Source organism: Saccopteryx leptura, chromosome 1 (genome assembly GCF_036850995.1).
Source record: "Saccopteryx leptura isolate mSacLep1 chromosome 1, mSacLep1_pri_phased_curated, whole genome shotgun sequence".
In the NCBI taxonomy this organism is placed as follows: domain Eukaryota; kingdom Metazoa; phylum Chordata; class Mammalia; order Chiroptera; family Emballonuridae; genus Saccopteryx; species Saccopteryx leptura.
Window position 1 is genome coordinate 47,227,095 of NC_089503.1, and position 16,666 is coordinate 47,243,760.

Here is a 16,666-nt window from a genome sequence, read left to right on the forward strand (position 1 = left end):
CGGCACATCGCTCATATCTGGAATACCTGAGACCTGACTGGGTTTGTGACATGCCTGAAGAAATGACAAAAGTGCATTTTCTTCTTCTTGACCTGGATGAATAGCACCTGGCCACCAGGACCTCTCGAGGAAGCAAGCAGCACAGGGAAATGAAGATTCCTGGGCACTAACTCTCCACCTACCAGCTACCAGGCACTTTCATAACTACTCCCTCCCTCCGGGTCCAAAGACAAAAGTGATCTACTTACAGGAGAGGGTGAGGGGGACACACACAACAACATATACTTGTTTCAAATGATTATTTTACTTTACATGCTTTACTAAAGACAGTAAAATAAAACTCTTAAGTTCAAAGGAATAAATAAATCTCCTCTTCTTCAGGATTATCTTCCTCACATGGAAAAATGTGATGGGATATTTTTCAAAAAACAAACAGCAAAACTCATAATCATTCCATATTTCTAAACTCTATACATGGTGAACGCTCAATAAATAACAAAAAACTTAACCGTAATCTGACTTATCACTGATGAATTTTCTCCTGACACCCCCACTCCGTGCTGACCTGCTGCCTGGAATGTGGTCTCATTGGAGGAGGTTAAAATTGGTGCTCTGAGACTGAAATGCTCTGTTCTGAAGGGCTGGCCTTTGAGCTACATCCAGTTAAGACCAAAGATCTATGTTTCTTTCAGAAATATTTAAAACTCAAGGTCAAAATGCAAAGAAGAGAGCTGAATATAACTATAACTACCTCTACTTACTCCACGGCAACCCCAGAGGGCCTATTTCAGCCCTCTAATTTCAGTTTACACTAAATATATCCACATTAATAAGGTGACCAGGACCTGGCCAGTTGGCTCAGTGGTAGAGCGTCGGCCTCGTGTGCAGAAGTCCCGGGTTCGATTCCCGGCCAGGGCACACAGGAGAAGCGCCCATCTGCTTCTCCACCCCTCCCCCTTTCCTTCCTCTCTGTCTCTCTTTTCCCCTCCCGCAGCCGAGGCTCCACTGGAGCAAAGATGGCCCGGGCGCTGGGGATGGCTCCTCGGCCTCTGCCCCAGGCGCTAGAGTGGCTCTGGTCGCAACAGAGTGATGCCCCGGAGGGGCAGAGCATCGCCCCCTGGTGGGTGTGCCGGGTGGATCCTGGTCGGGCGCATGCGGGAGTCTGTCTCTCCCTGTTTCCGGCTTCAGAAAAATACAGAAAAAAAATAAAAAAAATAAAAAAAAAATAAGGTGACCAACTTTTTTACAATGAAAAGGACAAAAATGAATTGAAGAAAACAATATCGTAAATAAAAGAAACATTTTATTCATTGCAACAATACACTATAATATAATAAGTGCATAAAAAACATTTGTAATATTTTATATTGTAATTATGCTTACATGCCTATTGATTTTTAATAACTAAGAAAAAAGTACTCATTTAGATACAAATACATCACATCACATGCAATGGATAGACTGCATCAATCGAATACGAACATTTACAGATTAGTCTTGCAATATCAAAAAAAGGACATGTAGGAGGACACTTTTCAAGGGAGGACGGAACTTACAAAAGAAGGACTGTCCTCTCTAAAGGAAGGCAATTGGTCACCCTAACATTAAGTAAATGTCAAACTCAGCCAAGATCCATTCTGCCTACACAGAACAAAATCAAACAGGTTTTTGGGGGGAGTTTTTTGCTCATAAGAAGCACAAATCAATATAGCCTGTGAGCCACCCACCTTCATTATCTGAGGCAGAATCTGGATTAAAGCACATTATGATTCTGACTGAAATACAACAATATGAGTCTCAGTTTGATTCTGTGGTGATAATGTACATAAACATCTTCAGGAAATTCCAGTCATCTGGAATCACTAAAATCCATTTAAGAGCAGAAATGTTTAGAAGCAAATGGTCCTAGATTCTAAACCATGGCTCCAACTCTACTAACTGTACAATAAAGGCATCTTGAGCTTCCATTTGCATGTCTGTAAAATAGGGACACTAATATTTATTTCAAAAAGTTACTGGGAGCGTGACCAGGCAGTGGTGCAGTGGATAGAGTGTCGGACTGGAATGTGGAGGACCCAGGTTCAAGACTCCGAGGTCGCCAGCTTGAGCGTGGGCTCATCTGGTTTGAGCAAGGCTCACCAGCTTGAGCCCAAGGTCACTGGCTCGAGCAAGGGGTCACTCAGTCTGCTGTAGCCCCCCAGTCAAGGCACATATGAGAAATCAATCAATGAACAACCAAGGAGTCACAACGAAAAACTGATATTTCTCATCTCTCTTCCTGAATGTCCCTATCTGTCCCTCTCTCTGACTCTCTCTGTCTCTGCCACAAAAAAAAAAAAAAAAAAAGTTACTGGGAGAATTCATTGAGTTAAAATATTTACTCTAGTTGCTAGCGTGGGGCAGGTGCTCAAGGCATTGTAGCAATCTATTATTAAAGTCTCTATTAATTTACTTTTATTTTTTCCTTTTCTTTTCTTTAGAGAGAGAGAGACAGACAGGAAGGGAGCAAGATGAGAAGCATCAATTCATAGTTGCGGCACCTTAGTTGTTCATTAATTGCTTTCTCATATATGTGCCTTGACCAGGGGGGTTCCAGCTGAACCAGTGACCCCTTGCTCAAGCCAGTGACCTTGGGCTCAAGCCAGCAACCTTGGGCTTCAAAGCCAGTGACCATTGGGTCATGTCTAAGATCCCACACTCAAGCCAGCGACCTCAGGGTTTCAAACCTGGGTCTTCTGCATCCCAGGCAGACACTCTATCCACTGTGCTACCACCTGGTCAGGCTACCTGTTAAGGAATGAGGTAAAATCGCTGGAGGACCTAGTTCCCGTCTCTGCAGTCACGTTCATGCAAACAGAAAAGGAGAGAACTTTTAGGCTGAGCTGGAACCCCTTTCCAGCCCACCAAGAACCCATTTCTCTCCACAATGGCCCCTTCACACCAATCACCACCTAGAACTTGAGAAACTTTCACTACAATGCAAACTGCAGGTATTATTAGGCCTGTCAAATCGAGCCGTTTTTGAAAAAAAATCAGTCCTTTCGGTGAAACCAAGGAGTTAAGTGATTAGTGATTACTTTGCAGACAGCAACTTTTTAATAAGGCTTCTAGTACAAGCCCCTCCCCTGCCTGGTTTAAATTTTATCAGCCACTGCCCAAGAGCATCTCACTTCTTCTCATTTCAGTCTCTCTTTCCTCTGCTCCTTCCAGCAGCGCTTGCAGCAATCCCCATCCATCCATCCATCCATCCATCCACATGCTCAATAGAATTTATCAGTCACCAAGTTTGTGCCAGGCACAATGCTGCAATACTAATACCAAGAACACAAAACTATAACTAATCCCTTTTGCAAGGTTGGTAAGGGATACAGATATATACACAGGATACTCACGAATCTGACCTGAGCCCTTCACTAGGAGGAGCACGTGGTCCTTGGGGGTGTGGATGGGAGCAGGTGAAGATGAGATGCCTGACCATGTATTTGCAGAGAAGCAGAATATGGCTGAGGCTCTTCCTCCTTTTTTGTGCCACCTTTCACTTTCATCACATTCCCTACTATAACCCTATCAAAAGTGAGCATAGGGGTCAAGGGGGACCACTAATAGGGAAAGGAAGACAGGATTAAGGGAAGAAAAAAGGAGGAAAGCTGATATTAACTTAGCAAATTAGGGAAAATTCCCTGATTGACATGTAGCTCTACCATGTGACTTACTGCTTCCCACCATTTCATCAGCCCCCTGAGCCTATCTCTAGCACAACAAGAACCATAACCCTGTTTTCTGGCAGCTCCACCTCCCACTGGCCTTGACAGCTCTCTAAGAGCAGAGACTTTACCTAATTTAAATAATTATCTGGAGGACATATCACAGTGCCTGGCACATAACTGCTCCATAAAAGCGTGTTATGCTGAACTGAGGTGAGGTTTAGACCATGTGGGTGACTTATGCAAGAGCAATAGGCTAAGTGGTGGAACTGGATTTGGAACCCAGAGCTCTGGCTCGTGCTGCAGGATATTCCTAGAGGGGACTACTTAGGTTGGGAAGGACAGGAAGTAATCACCTTCAGACTTGGGTATTTACATTAAAAAAATGGGCTCTCCAGCCTCAAATCTCTTCTTAAAAACCTCTCACCTGATTTTGTAGGCCTGTGCAAGTAAATCAGGAAGGATTCCCTTCTTAGAAAATGTATTTAATTTTTAGCATAACACACAGATTTCCCCGCAGTGTCCAAGTCCAAAAATGTTGAGAAAAACCCTGTAGCACTTTCAATCTGTAAAATCAGTAGGCATGGCCACCATCACAGCCGCCTGGCCCATGCAGGTTTGCATTAGATTCGGACTGACGGTAATGAAACAATGGAGCCAAGAACTGGTGGGCCATCATCTTTAATCCTAGCTTGCACCCAGCGGGCAAGTAAAAACACACACTGGGTTCCAAAACCCACTCATTCAGTGCTCAGAAAGCTACTGATTTATCCGAGTTTCCTAGAATTAAAGGTTTCTAGCTTACTAAACTTTTTCACCTCTGTTCCCCATCTCCTTCCTTCTCCCTGCACAAACTCTGCACAAACTGGCTTCTCACTCAGCACTCCACCATCTTGGCTGCTTCTCCTGGCCTCTTCCACGTGGCCTTTCTCTGTTCTCCTCTCTAATGCTAATCTCAGGAACCGAGAGAGAGCAAGCTCCCGGTCTGCCCCACTTTATAGTGTAGAAATCAAAACCTTTAGTCCAATATACAAACAAGGAAGTCTCTGATACAGGTCACTTATCTGAGGCATAATGGGATTCCTCATGAGAGTACACCACCCCACATCAAAAAGGGTGGGAAAGGCTTAGTCCCAAAACCAAGCCCCAGGCTACAAGGATCCTGGCTGCCCACAGCCCGCCCCCAATACACATTAATAAAATCATGTCCATCCCAAGCAAGAAGGACAACCAATACCATCACCTGGGCGATGGGCTTCCATGTGGGCAACGCCATCTTTAACAAAGTGAGCATAATATATTTTATCTGCCTAACACAATCATTTAGCTATCAAAGAAAAAATAGAAAAAGAATTCATCATGGCATCTGATAATGTCCCCTCTTTCAAAAAGATTGCATTCTCAATACCCTGTGGGAAGAGTGAAGGATTAAGAAGATTTGGGTTCAAACCCTGGGCTTGCCTGGTCAAGGCATATATGGAAGTTGATGCTTCCTGCTCCTCCCCTTCTCTCTCTCTCTCTCTTTCTTTCTCTCTCTATTCTTCCCTTCACCCCAAAGAAAAATGGAATAAAGTCTTTAAAAAATTATTAAAAAAAAAAAGAAGATTTGAGTTCAAATTCCAATGTACTAATCACGTAAAGGCCAGAGTTCAATCTCTTAACCTCTCTAAGCCACTTATTGCTTTTATTTTATTTTATTTTATTTTTTTGCATTTTTTTTTTGCATTTTCCTTTTTTTTTTGTATTTTTCTGAAGCTGGAAACGGGGAGAGACAGTCAGACAGACTCCCGCATGCGCCCGACCGGGATCCAACCGGCATGCCCACCAGGGGGCGATGCTCTGCCCCTCCGGGGCGTTGCTCTGTTGCGACCAGAGCCACTCTAACGCCTGGGACAGAGGCCAAGGAGCCATCCCCAGCGCCCGGGCCATCTTTGCTCCAATGGAGCCTTGGCTGCGGGAGGGGAAGAGAGAGACAGAGAGGAAGGAGAGGGGGAGGGGTGGAGAAACAGATGGGCGCTTCTCCTGTGTGCCCTGGCCGGGAATCGAACCCGGGACTTCTGCACGCCAGGCCGATGCTCTACCATTAAGCCAACTGGCCAGGACCTTTTTTTGCATTTTTTTTTTTTGTATTTTTCTGAAGCTGGAAATGGGGAGAGACAGTCAGACAGACTCCCGCATGCGCCCGACCGGGATCCACCCAGCACGCCCACCAGGGGCGACGCTCTGCCCACCAGGGGGCGATGCTCTGCCCCTCCAGGGCATTGCTCTGCCGCGAGCGACCAGAGCCATTCTAGCGCCTGGGGCAGAGGCCAAGGAGCCATCCCCAGCACCTGGGCCATCTTTGCTCCAATGGAGCCTTGGCTGCGGGAGGGGAAGAGAGAGACAGAGAGGAAGGAGGGGGGGTGGAGAAGCAAATGGGCACTTCTCCTATGTGCCCTGGCCGGGAATCGAACCCGGGTCCCCTGCACGCCAGGCTGGCTCTACCGCTGAGCCAACTGGCCAGGGCCTTTTTTTTGCATTTTTTGAAGCTGGAAATGGGGAGGTAGTCAGACAGACTCCCGCATGCGCCCGACTGGGATCCACCCGGCATGCCCACCGGGGCCGAGGCTCTGCCCCTCTGGGGCGTCGCTCTGTTGCATCCAGAGCCATTCAAGCGCCTGAGGCAGAGGCCACAGAGCCATCCTCAGCACCCGGGCCATCTTTGCTCCAATGGAGCCTTGGCTGCGGGAGGGGAAGAGAGAGACAGAGAGGAAGGAGAGGGGGAGGGGTGGAGAAGCAGATGGGCGCTTCTCCTGTGTGCCCTGGCCGGGAATCGAACCTGGGACTCCTGCACGCCAGGCCGACGCTCTACCACTGAGCCAACCGGCCAGGGCCCATTTATTGCTTTTAATAAAGGGAAATTAATAATAACTCTACTTACCAGACTTGTTGGACTAAGGGAGATAACATCTAAAAAAGCACTTATCAACCGTAAAGCAGTACAGGAGGTTTTTTTCAGGTGTTAAAATGTAGACTCCCCCCACCCCACATGCACGCACACAAAACTGTTGTCAGTCTTAGAGAGAAACACAAGTATAGCCATGACTATAAAAAGAAACCAAAATGATTTTTGAGAATAAAAGCCATAGAACTAGACATGTGGTTGGAAATAATAGATAGCCACCTGAATAATCACTGGAGGTCAAGAAATATGAAAAATAATAATTGTTTGCCCCGAACTAGCTATGTGATTGTTAACAAGCCCCTCAAGCATCTCTGTACTGAGAATCCTTATCTGCGAAATGAAGATAATGAGAATAGAGTATCCATGTCATGGGATGGTTAAGAAATTTCAATGAGTTACTATCTATAAATCATTTAGATCAATGGCTGGCACATTTTTAATAGCTAGGTAGGTATGTAGATAAGTAAAAAAACAAATAGTGGATACATATATATTCTTCACTTTTTCACAAAGCCTATTCAATCAGATTTTGAGTCCCCCACAGATGAGGGAGGCCTAGTATGAAATCTCAAAATTCACCTGAGAGAGTACACAGATATCAAGCATTAAAATCTTTCCATTTTCATATGGGACCAGCAAGCAGAATGCCAAATGTTTTTCTTCTTCAGGTGGGGAAGTAGGGGGAGGAGGAGAGCAAAAGCAAACCAATTCACAGACTGAGCCCGGATCAACAATGCTGTGCTTCCTCGTTAAGGAGAACGGCAGTGCCTCGAGACAAACGACATTAATCACCGCCTCTGCAGAAGTTCCTGCTCCTTTTACAGAAACAGTGCATTCAAGGGTTTATGACATTTGTAGCAAAGAGGGAGAAACCAGTGCTGGTTTGCTGCCAAACTCAACTGTAAATACAAGGCGTTTTTTTAATTGGTAATTACTAATGAGAACTTTATACTTTTTGGCATACACACTGTAGACATTCTTGGTTTACATATTTAAATAAATGTACCCCACACAGGTTCCAATTCTCAATTCTCTTTCATCCATTTATTTACTCATACATAAAGGTACCAAGTTCCTACCATGTTCAGAGCAATGCCTAGCATGGGGGCGGGGGGGAGGCCAGACCTTGAAGAAGAGAGAGGGTAAACTAAGACCTGCCCTTAGGGAGCTTCCAATCTAAGTGAGGAAACAGAATGCCAGCATATTACAAGTTCAAAATCAAAGTAAAAGAAATCAAAACAAGGGTTGATGTAAAGATGCTGGAGAAGATGAGCACTCTTTGAGTCAGAAGAAAAGAAAGAGAAAGCAAGGCAGGACGGAGTGATCAGGAAAGACCTGTTGGAAGTGAAAGTGAAACCAGGAATCTTCAAAGGCAAGAAAGCATGGCCCTGGCCTGTTGGTTCAGTAGTAAAGCATCGGCCTGACATGTGGAAGTCCTGGGTTAGAATTCCTCCCGGTCAGGGCACACAAAAGAAGCACCCATCTGTTTCTCCAACCTTCCACCTTTCCTTCCTCTCTATCTCTCTCTTCCCCTCCCGCAGCCAAGGCTCCACTGGAGCAAGGTTGGCCTGGGCGCTTAGGATGGCTCCAAGGCCTCACCTCAGGTGTTAGAATGGCTCCGGCCGCAATGGAGCATTGCCCCCTGGTGGGCATGCCAGGTGGGATCCCAGTCGGGTGCATGTAGAAGTCTGTCTGACTGCCTCCCCATTTCTAATTTCGGAAAAATACAAAAAACAAACAAGCAAAAAAAAAAAAAAAAAAAAGAAAGCATGGATAGACATGGAGAGGCGGGCCATCTAGAGGACAGGCATGCATCCCCTCCAATCAGCAACTGCACACTTCCATGGAACCTCCTATAAGACACTCACAGAGTGTGGGTGCAGAAGGCAAGTGTGGGGAAAGCAAAAAAATAGTGTGGCTGGAGCTGAGATTACCAAGGTAGTAGTGGAAGATGTGGAAATGTAAGCAGAATTTATATTTCATGCAAAAACTCTTATCACACATACACCAGTAATAAGTAGCTTAATGACAAGAATAGGTTCTAAGAAACGCATCCTTAGGCGATTATGGAATTGTGTGAACATCACAGAGTGTACTTTCACAAACTTGGATGGTATAGCCTACTACACACCAAAACCATATGGTATAGCCTATTGCTACTACACTACAAGCGTCTACAGCATGTTACTGTACTAAATACTGTAGGTAATTATAATGCAGAGGTATCTGTATATCTAAACATCCCTAAACACAAACGAAATACAGTAAAAATTCCACATAAAAGGTAAAAAATGATATGCATCTAGACGGCACTATGGAGCTCGAGGGACTGGAAGTTGCTCTGGGTCAGTGAGCGGTGGTGAGTGAGTGTGAAGGCCTAGGATATTGCTGGACACTACTGTCGCCTTTATAAACACTATCTGCGAGCCACCCCCTCCTTCAGTGTTCAGAAATAGAACATCGAGGCTGTCAATGCTGCTCCTTGAACAGGGATGTGGGCTGAATTAACTGGAAATATTGAGGAGAAACTGGCTAGGTACGGCATAGATCACCATAATAGTGACTGTCAGGAAAGAGTGAAAGGTGGTGTGAGTATCAGAAGAAAAAAGAAATCAAGATGGTAAGATAAACAGGGAATTGTCATGGCAATGTGATTTTTGTTATTGCACATCAGAATAAGGAACTTTTGTGGTATTTAGGGGGGAAAAAGGGTGCTTAACTTGGAGAAGGTACGGTACTAAGGACTCACTCAATATTGTGACTTTGGAAGTTTGGTTTTGGTTCCATTAACCCTATTTGGCACAAAGGGCTCTTTAGCATTGAACTGATGGAAGAAATAAAATGTATCTATTCTTTACATCATTACAACCTCACATAGAAAGCTTTTACAAAAGTGACAGTGGCGCTTAATTCTTGTTATGGTAGCTCCTGTGAACATGTGTCCTTGCACAGGATTTTCAGTCCTCAACAAAGCATTTATAGCAATGCTTTTCATAGACCAACCAGCTAGATCTAGGAGGGCTGTAAGGCCCTTTGAGTATGTAGTGCAGGGGAACAGGTTCTTCTGTGCCAAAGCAGGTCAGTGGCTGATTGGGATGCAATGCATGCACTCAAAATTAAGGTGCTGTGAGTGGGACGGAATCTATTGTCAAGCCCCACAAATATTGCTCTCATCAGAGAAAAATAAATTCCTCCTAAACCAGGAAATTTGGCTCCATTATAATCTTATGAGACCACCTTTATATTGTATATGAGGTCTACAGTAGACAAAAGTGACATATGACTCTGGCATACATATATATATGTGTGTATGTGTGTTATATATGTTCTATATATGTACGTATATATACACGTGTGTATATGTGTGTGTGTGTGTGTATATATATATGAGAGAGAGAGAGAGAGAAGGAGGAGGAAGAGGAAGAGAGTTTCAACTTATAAGGCAGTGATAGAAAACATGTTAATGGTTCATCCAGGTATCAGGAAATGAGAAGTCAGGTGATGGGAAAGTAAAAAAAAAATTGAACACCTGTAAGGTGTCCCAAAGGAGAACACAGGAATCAGAGACTAAAAGAATATTCCGCAGGGTTAATCAAATGGTAGTGTTAAATAGGTGGGCAGTTTCAAAGATAAGAGGCTTTAAAAAATGGTAGATGAGACACACACACAAAAGGAAGTCAGAAAACCAGGAGGAGAAGCCAGTGGGTTCCACTATGAATGGGAGGAGTGTTGTGCAGACAGAAGGATATCCAGCTGGAGGGAAGTGGCAGTCCTTCGCAGAGAGATAGTAAGTAGTCAAGTCAGCAGAGCGGAGCAAACTTCTCCAAAGAGGAGGAGGATAAAACCTCGGAGACAACCATTTAGGGGAGTCCAGAGGAGGAAGAAAGCCAGTGAAAGGAGACCTGGAAAGTATCTAAGATGTAAGGACGTTCATGGAATTCAAGGGAGGGGAGAGTTTGGGGACGGGCTTGGGGTGAGAGGGGGAAGGTTTGGTGGCCTCGGGGATTAAGAAAAGAGTGATAGAACTATCCACGCAAAGGTGCCACCGTTTCTGAGAGCCCTGGTCTCAGGACCAAATGCACGCTAAAGCCAGACCCCAAACTGAAATGAGCACTTTCCCTAACAACTTTCAAAAAGTCAGGTTGGAGGAGAAGGACTGATGAAACAGAGCTGGAGGGAACAGCAGGGACAAGATACTCTGAACATGGTCCCCTTCCCTCTGTACACCTATTTCAGTGAAGGATTAAAACCTAAAATGTCACCATTCAGAATACCAGCCCCTGCCCAAGCCAACAAAACCTACTACAGGAAATAAATCTGTAGGGGGCAAGGGTTATTCACACCTTACTTTCTCAAAGCTTCCAGTAACTCATTCATGTTTATTGATATACCAAGAATTACTAAACATCTTAAGTGCCTGTGCAGTCCTCTACCTCTGCAACTTTTTCTTGTACCCCAAAGTAACAAAAGAACTTCCATATAAATGACAAACTCAGTGAGACAAATCATGTTGTTTCTTCTTTTTAAAAAAACATGCATATTTAAATTTAAAAAATTTAATTCAATAAACACTGAGTTTTCTGCTATATGCTATCTCCATACCATCTTTCATGCTCCCCAAGCTCAACAACCATGTTGCTGTCCTTCACTTAGTATTTGTAGGGTAAAGTCAGCAAAGAAATGCAGTGTGACTGTTTTTGCTCTGATATTCTGTGTTCCCTGAAACACCCCCCACCCCGTTTCTGCACAATCAGATTCCTCAACCTTAGCACTGAAGGTTCCTGACACTATTCCAGAAGTTAAGTACCTCCAGCCTGCCCTCCCCCAGTGGTTCTCAACTCCCATAGTGAATCAGGACAGTCTGGGTAGCTTTGAAAAGAACAATGCCCTCAGACACCTGATTCAACTGGCTTGGGTAAAGCTGATGTTGTTGTTTGGTTTGTTTGTTTGTTTGCTTTAAAGCTTCTCAAGTAATTTTAATATGCAGTCAAGATGGAGAAGCAGTGTACTACCTGAGTCAGGTGCCTCACCAACATAACCGTGTACACAAATCCCTGAGGACCTTGTAACTGCAGGGCCTGATTCAGTAGGTCTGTAATGGGGCCTGAGAATCTGCATTTCCAACCAGCTCCTGGGCAATTTGGTGCTGCTAGCCCACGGATCACAGGTAGAGGAGCAATTTGTGCATTTTATTAGCATTCCAAGTGATTCTGATGCACCAAAGTTTAGTGGAAAGATAATTAATTGGTTTTGAGGTCAGATTGACCCGGGTTACAATCCTGGCCCAACATATTCTCATTGTGACCATGGCTGAATTATTGATCCACTTTAAACCTGCATCCTTTTATACAACATGATTGTTATGGACTGAACTGTGTGTGCCCCCAAGAAAGGTATGTTTAACCTTTAATACCTCAGAATGAGACCTTATTTGGAAACAGGATAGATCAGATGTAATTAGTTAAGTTGAGGTCATACTAGTGTAGAGTGGAGTGGTTAATGCAATGTAACTAATATCCTTATAAGAAAATAATGCAAAGATGCATTGGGGCAAACACTATGTGACAATGGACGCAGAGACTAAAGTGACAGAGCTGTGAGACAAGGAGAACCAAGTACTGATGGTGACACCAAAGCTTAGACAAAAGGTGTGAAACAGACACCCCCCACACACAAGATTCTAGAGAGCTTGGCCATGCCGTCACCCTGACTTTACACTTCCAGTCTCCAAACTGTGAGAGCAAAATCTCTATGGCTGTAAGCCACCCGGTCAGTGCACGGTCCCAGTCGGTGCACAGAATGCCACACTGACCTCTCCCTGAGGGGCTGCTGCCAGAACTGGACTCCAGGGGAAGGGGCTGGCCCTGCCGATCAGAGCAGGACAGATTTCTTTTCCTTGCCAGAAACACTAGGGAAATGTACCAGGCCATGAGCATCCCCTTTCAGGGAAAAAGAACAGCACAGAGACTTGTTCTGGAACCTGGCCTCTGCAACGGCCGCGGTGGAGCCCATTATGTGTCTGCACACCCACTCAGGCACTCCCAGTGGGTTGCAGCAGTAGCTCTGCTCTCTCTTGAGTGGGAACAATTACAGGCCCGGCTGGACCCCAGTAGCCCATTCTGGCCCAGTAGGTTCTAACAGGCACTGTGAGGACTGCACGGGGGGGAAACTCGAGGTTCCAGGATTAGTCAGAACTATTGCATTGGCCCCGGCCCCGGCCCTGGCCCTGGCCCCAGCTGTGACGCAGATGCAATGGTGGATATGACAAAGATCGGGCCTGGAGAAGCTCGTGGCTTGGTACAAAAAAAAATAATAATAAATGGCAAGCATTTACTGAGTGTTTAGGACATGCCAAGTGAATCATGTATATTTCTGCAAACCCAGAAAACTGAGACTAAGAAACACTCTGTAATCTGTGCAGGGTCACGTGGCTGATAAGTAGAAGAGATGGGATTTGAACTATTGGTCCCAAGCCCTTCCCAACATCCCAGAGTGGTTTTCCATCAGATTTAGCCAAAGCAAAGAAAATTTAAGATGGGTTGGGGGAGACCAAAGGTCATGGCCATTTTACCCAGAGCCATAATAATAAAACACCTGCTTCAACATCCTCTACAGCAGTGGTTTTCAACCTCTCTTCAGTTGAAAACAGGTGAAAATAAGAGAATTATCTCAGAGACCGCTAAGGTAGAAAACACGCTGAGCATAAGTGAATTCAGTATCATTAGGTCTATAATCTTCATACAACATCAGGGTAATTAACTCTTTTACGGACCAGCATGAGATTTCTGGAGGACAGATGCACAGAGTGGGGTTTGAAAAACATTGCTCTATCCTGATCCGAAACTAATTCTTCAAAGCAATGCATTGCATTTCACATATACCTGGGATAGCCTCAAGGAATACCCCATGTCCTGACTTTCCTAGTGAGGAGGGTTTCTGAATAGTTGTAGTGAAATTGGAATGAAAAGTGAGCTCTAGATGTTTGGCACTCAGCAATATCCCTGCCTACTCACTGCATCACACTGATAACACTGGCCTTGAACAATAGAGAAGCCATTCAGGATAGTGCTCTTTGGGCTCAGGTTCCACAACCTACATGCCTTTTTCCCAACAAAGTCTTACCATGTCAGTGGGTATCTAAAAGTGCTTTTAAAAAAAGTGAAATGTCAAACTCAATATATCCGTACATACATGAAAAGGGTTAATTAACATCCTACAAATTAATAAGAAAGACTAAATACTCTAATAGAAAAATTGAGGAAAATACTAGATAATTATGAAAGAAATACAAATATATAATAAGTATATATAATTATTTAAGCTCACCTGTAACCACAGAAACACAAATTATATTAACAATAACATATATCTACCTATCAAGATAGCAAACAAATTTTAAAAACTGAACACCCAGCATTGATTGTGGACTGGGGAAAATGAGCATTATTACTTTTTTAGTAGGATGGACACAGGTAATTCGGCAATATTATCACAGCTCTTCAAGAAAATAATCTATAACCCTGCCATTCCACTTCCTGGAATTGGTCCTAAAGAATAATTAGGAACATTATTCAAGAGCATTCACTGTAGTTACTTGTGAGAGGTAAACATTGCTTTAACTGCTCCAAAAAAAGGCAACTGATTCTATAAAGTATTATACACACATACACAATTCTAGATCATTTTTAAAAATAACTATAGATTTTCAATGCTATGCAAAACTCTGAATTATGATCCAATGTTCTATTTTATAAGATAAAGTGTATATAGGCATAGAAAAAACTGACCAAATATATAAATATTAAATTGATTAATTTCCAGAAGATGGGAATTTTATTTTCACTTTTTTATGCTTTCTTATTTCTTCTCTTTTTTTTTTTGAAAGATTTATTTATTTTTATTTTTTATTTTTATTTTTTTACAGGGACAGAGAGAGAGTCAGAGAGAGGGATAGACAGGGACAGACAGGAACAGAAAGAGATGAGAAGCATCAATCATCAGTTTTTAGTTGCAACACCTTAGTTGTTCATTGATTGCTTTCTCATTTGTGCCTTGACCACAGGCCTTCAGCAGACCGAGTAACCCCTTGCTCGAGCCAGCGACCGTGGGTCCAAGCTGGTGAGCTTTTGCTCAAACCAGATGAGCCTGCGCTCAAGCTGGTGACCTCGGGGTCTCAAACCTGGGTCCTCTGCATCCCAGTCTGACGCTCTATTCACTGCACCACTGCCTGGTCAGGCTTATTTCTTCTTTAAATTAAGTTTATTGAGGTGACATTGGTTAATAGAGTCATATAGGTATCAAGTGTACACTTCTATGATACATGCATTGTGTATCCAAAGTCAAACTATCTATCACCATGTATTTGAGCTCCTTACACCCCCCCCCAATTATTTCTTGTGTTAAAATCAGAAGAAAAACAATAAATCTAGATATTCCCAAATGTAACTTCCACTGTAAGACAATTAACTATATAAAAGTTAATGACACACTTGAGGATTCACCATGTTCCTTGCATTATAATGGCTACTTTATTGTATATCTCATCTATTCCTCACAGCAACCACGTGCGTTCAGTATAACTACCCCCATTTAAAGACAAACAGAGGCTGGGGAACTTGACCAGAGATGCTCAGTGAAAAGCTAGGCTGTACTCGCCTGACCAGGCAGTGGCGCAGTGGAGTGAGCGTCGGACTGGGACACGGAGGACCCGGGTTCAAGACCCCGAGGTCGCCAGCTTGAGCCCAAGGTCGCAGGCTCAAGCAAGGGGTCACTCGCTCTGCTATAGCCCCCTAGTCAAGGCACTATGAGAAATCAATTAACAACTAAGGAATCGCAACGAAGAATTGATGTTTCTCATCTCTCTCTCTTCCTGTCTGTCTGTCTCTATCTGTCCCTCTCTCTGACTCTGTCTCTGCCACACACACACACACACACACACACACACACACACACACACACAAAAGATAGGCTGTTACTTAACGAAGCTAGATGCTCTAAAACCAGTCCATTGTTCTAACAGAGCAATGCAGTGGGTCCTGAGAGCACTACCATAGCTTCCTTTCAATAACCATCACAAGAATAACACAATATCAAGACTTACATCAAAAAATAAATAAATAAAAACAAAAACAAAAAAAAACCCACGTTTTCAGATTTGCCCATATTTTTATGTCTAAGCCAAACTTTCATTATTGTACTGTATAGTACAATTTAAGCTTTATTCCCCTTACTTTCCTTTTCTGGTTACTCTTGCAATATCCTTAGAACTGCTCCTCCCCCAAACATCTGAGGGGTCAATAACAGCTGCCTAGAAAGAAACTGCCCCAGAGCAGAAAGGGATTATTTATCTACCAAACAAAGCTTAATGGAAATCTCCCTTAAAAACACTCCCTGGCTTTTGTCCTATTTCTGTACTCACCGAACAACTCTCTAATCAGTGAGGTGATCTCAAAGTGTCCCCATGCACCTGGAGGAGTGTCCTGAGCACTTACCCAACGTCACCCTGCAGCCTAGCCTGATCTCCCAGGGGGCACTTCCTAACATCATCTGGCATTTTTCCCTACACCATTATAATTTTGTTATAGGATGAACATATATCTCAAATGCAAGAAAATAACTGCTTAGATAACTGGCTTTACCTGGCCCCAAATCTCAGTCAAGAGGCTGATATTCACAGACTCTGTAACCTTGCAGACACGTGTAAGATGTTCCATTCCCACGCCCACCCACCTATAACCCGTCACTGGTCAGAGCCAGGAAAAAGCCTGCTGATCAGGTATCTCAGTCACAAGAAACCTCTATGAGGAGGACCTGCCCACTCCTGAAACCGACAATGCCCTTATCAGCATCTTCCAGAGATATCCCATTACTGCCAGAATCTTCCATCTGACCAGGAATTCATGAGTTTTCACTTGTATTTCCCTAATGCATAATGATGTTGAACACCTTTTCATGTGCTTTTTGGCTGTTTATGTACCTTCTCTGAAAAGATGTTTATTAAGATCCATTGCCAAAGCCA

At 43.8% G+C, this 16,666-nt stretch overlaps 1 protein-coding gene and 1 non-coding gene across 8 annotated transcripts in view; one reads left to right on the plus strand and one right to left on the minus strand.

Moving 5' to 3' along the window:
- The window catches only part of TEAD1 (TEA domain transcription factor 1), a 279,132-nt gene that overhangs the window by 153,445 nt on the left and 109,021 nt on the right, over positions 1-16,666 (minus strand). The window lies entirely within an intron of this gene.
- On the plus strand, positions 843-918 carry TRNAT-CGU (transfer RNA threonine (anticodon CGU)). The gene has a single exon. It is a non-coding gene; the product is annotated as a tRNA-Thr (tRNA).